This window comes from Panulirus ornatus, chromosome 12 (assembly GCF_036320965.1).
Source record: "Panulirus ornatus isolate Po-2019 chromosome 12, ASM3632096v1, whole genome shotgun sequence".
Lineage (NCBI taxonomy): Eukaryota > Metazoa > Arthropoda > Malacostraca > Decapoda > Palinuridae > Panulirus > Panulirus ornatus.
The window spans coordinates 7,702,480-7,706,615 of record NC_092235.1 but is presented as its reverse complement, the minus strand read 5'-3'; the positions used below and the strand labels follow the sequence as shown (position 1 = coordinate 7,706,615).

General features: G+C 41.9%; 1 non-coding gene across 1 annotated transcript; it reads right to left on the bottom strand.

Moving 5' to 3' along the window:
* Positions 1-341: 341 nt before the first annotated feature.
* TRNAQ-UUG (transfer RNA glutamine (anticodon UUG)) lies at positions 342-413 on the bottom strand. Its single transcript has one exon. It is a non-coding gene; the product is annotated as a tRNA-Gln (tRNA).
* Positions 414-4,136: the final 3,723 nt, after the last annotated feature.

The window sequence follows — 4,136 nt, the reverse complement described above, 5'->3', positions numbered from 1 at the left end:
ATATACCTATCTAAATATCGCTCTATCAATCTATCAATCTAACTATCTATCGATCTATATATCTATCTATCTTTATCTGAAAGTCAACAATAATAAAATCATTGATATATGAAGTATAACAACGTCCTCTCAATGGCAATTATCTCACCAGAATCTTCTAGAACCTTCCAGAAAACTATGAACTCTGCAGGCAAGGAGGGAGGAATGGTCTCTGGCTATTGATAAAACCATATTATTCCATATATATGTTTATATATACATATTTATGTATATATATGAATGTATATATAACGTACAGAATAATGCAGCCATTATCAGAATCGAAGAAAACTGAAAAGATGAGGTCCCACCGAGATTCGAACTCGGATTGCTGGATCCAAAGTCCAGAGTGCTAACCCTTACACCATGGGACCTGATAAGTAAAGATGTGATTTCATCTAAATTTACATATAATCAACCAGAGGCCATTCCTCCCTCCCTGCCTGCAGGGTTCAAGGTTTTCTAGAAGGTTCTCGAAGATTCTGGTAAGATCATTACCTTTGAGAGGTCGTCGTTAGATGACAGTCAGGTTCACTCTATGGTTGGTGTTTGTAGTTGGTTGTCCGAGGATGTTGTTATACTTGATCAATTTTGTAATTGTTGACTTTCAGGTAGGAAGTACTCATTTACGATGCATCCTTGTACTCACAACAACCTTATGAGTCACTTCAAGATTTATCTTCACTACAACTTTATCTTCACTACACCATTAAGGTTAAAGTCAATGGTCACATTCACTATAATCTCAACACGACTGGTCTTATACCTAACCCATATCATAACAACATCCATGTACATGTATTTCTTGCAGAATAAAGTAGATATCAATGATTTCTGTGAAAGTTGATATATACAGCATTACGTATCTATCAATCTATCTAATATCTGTTTTTTACCTATCTATCTATCTATCTATCTGTCTACCTTTCTAAATCAGAAAGTCAACAATAATATCAGTGATACGTATAACTACGTCCTCTCAATGGCAGTTCCTACCCAGAATCTTCGAGAACCTTCTAGAAAACCTTGAACCCTGCAGGCAGGGAGGGAGGAATGGCCTCTGGTTGATTATATGTAAAACATTTAGATGAAATCACATCTTTACATATCAGGTCCCATGGTGTAAGGGTTAGCACTCTGGACTCTGGATCCAGCAATCCGAGTTCGAATCTCGTTGGCACCTCACCTTTTCAGTTTTCTTAGAAATTGATGATGGAACTGAGCCATATAGTTGACCTTCGATGGACATATATTTCTTACGGCCCACCATTTTATTTAAGTATGAAGATCTCACGGCAGAGAGGAAACATGTGATATTCAAAATCAAAAGCCGCAATTGCCCTCATGGTAATGGTCGACATGTTTGCAGACAGATGACACAGACATGTGAGAAGTTAGACAAATATGGACGTTCCTGGTTGCTGTATAGCCTAGGTTTATTATCACTTGTAATGAAGGAGAAATGTTGCACATTATTCCACACCTTTTAATTTAGGCTAGGCTAGGCTAGGATGACTAGGGTCGATAACGTAACAGAGCTGGGAAATGCATCATATCGGATCTGTATTTGCGCAAAATGGCGCGTTTGTGGAAGTGATTTACGCAATGCCGGAGAGAATCCACCTCCACCAGAAATAATGTCTCAGACCTTACAATATCTGCTGTTGGACGAGCAGGGGACATTAGACCAATATATTCCTGTAGTTTACTGCTCTTCCCAAACACGCAGCAAGACATTCGTAAAAGCGTTAAACTGAACTTTTCCATCGGTTTTCATATCTTTAATTACTTACACCAGTTCCAACATATGGAAAAAATCATTTGAAAAATCAGAAATTATTTGCCTATAAAAAGCATTTTGATCGATCGTACCAAATATTCAATTATTTCTGTACCCGACAAAATATTCAGTCACTCCTATATCCGACATTTTTCCTGCTGGCTGGTGCCGTTAAAGTCATATGGTAATTTACCGCAATTAGATTATAGATATATTCATCTATATGGAATGGCTCAGCGTGAAGAAACATATATATATTCACTAAATCCTCCTCTTCACTACACTCCCATCTTCACTACATAGTTCTAACACAACATCTTGACTACACCATTGTATGACCACATTATCATATCATTGTATTCTTATCTTCACCACAGCCTCGGCAAAATTGATGTTTTCTTTACACATCAGGGTAGATGGCCATCTTTATGATGACAGAGAACACACATAACATATTAAACCACTTATCTTTAGTAACTTTAATCTAATTTCTGCTGATAAAAACGAATTATAATGACAATCCTTGTGTTCTGTGATGGGACATTGCACGGGTGAAGGAACTGTTGTCAGGCACATGTATTAAACTATTGAGAAATAAACTTAACTGTATTAAAGTATTGACTTCACTATATTAGACTTCTCTATATTAAGCTATGCTAGGATATGATCAGTTCCCAGGTTATATAAGGCGGGAGCCGGGACCGAGAGCATCATTTGAGCTGTGACCTCTGTCGAGTGAACATCTCTGCTCCGCCTTGCAAGCTCCCTCAACCTTTCCTCGAACACTTCAATATAATAATGTTCACCAAGGAAGTAGGACGATCCTCCTTTGTCCAGGAGATGGAATTTGAATATGTCCATGTATTTGACATGGGCTATGGCTGTGTGGACATGGAAGTGGAATACCCAGACGTGGAAGTGATGGATGGAGTGGAATTTGGCTGTGTGGATATGGAGGTGGAATACCCAGACGTTGAAGAGATGGATGGAGTGGAATTGGTGGAATACCCGGACGTGGAAGTCATGGATGGAGTGGAATTTGGCTGTATGGATATGGAGGTGGAATACCCAGAAGTGGAATTGGAGGAAATGGAATATGGGTGAAGCTGGTATGAACGCCATATGGATTTGGTGAAGGTTGACCTCGTAATGTGTTGACGTAAAATAGGTCAACCACTGTGACCATGTGGCGGGGAGGGCCACATCCACCAACCACGAAGCGAGCCCCACCACGGAGAAGTATCCTGGCTGCATCCACGTACGAGAACCACCGCGGGATTGCCGTCATCCAGTAACCCTGCTATGCCTCCTACAAGAAGGCACTTCTTGCCGACGTGACACCACTTTCCGTCAACGGTCGCTGTGCAAAAGTGAAACCCCTCCGTCCCACTGATGCTGGCCAAGTGACCTCGCCCACTCAAGTGGCACTGCAGCCCACACGCCCTACCAGACCCACCATCCATGAGGAAATGCAGCCCACCCCACTTGTCAGGCCCACCTTCAGGGAGACATGGCAGGTCTCAAGACCTGTCAGGCCCACTATTCAAGACCGACTTGGTCCCCCAACACATGTCAGGCCCAGCGTTCTAGACCGACTGGGACCAATAACACATGACATGTCCTACGTTACATACCGACTGCACTCCGCACCACGTACGGGCGTTAAAAGGCGTGTCGAGATGACACACGATCCCCGTGCCAAAAGATTCAGTTTGTGAGGAACCGGAGTTCTTTCTTCCTGCTGGTGCTGCAGGAGAACACGGCCCTAGAGTGGACACTGGAGGTGTGTTTGTTTGTGTTTGGGTTATCACTGAGGAACCAACACCAAGACAACTTTAGTTTCGCCCCGCCAAGGATTACGTTAATCTAGCGGAAGTCTGGCTTTCTCCCAGTAGTGGATGGCACATAATATCTACATAGGGGAGTTGAAAAACAAAGAAAGAAAAAAAAATGGGAACATTATCCCGCCAAAAAAAAAATACATAGATTTACGGGGATAATTTCCTTCGTCTTCAAAGAAAAAATGAAACTCTTCCGACGCTACCGTGCCTTCCATAAAGCAACCCTCAAAGAAATCACTTTCTACACAATGCGCAAGGATTCCGTTAGCCAATCTTCATATGGCTGGGGCTATTCTTCCCTCTGATTGATTCATTTTTCAAGATTAAGGAAAGTTATAATAAAAATATTGTATTGAGTTTCTCCGTTGGCGTCAGGGTAAACACCCATCCCCCCCGAAGCTTGGTTACCTTTCCGTGGTGGGGGGGACTTCATGGATTGGGCAGTAGCAACCATCGTTGGTTGCTTCTGTTCAATC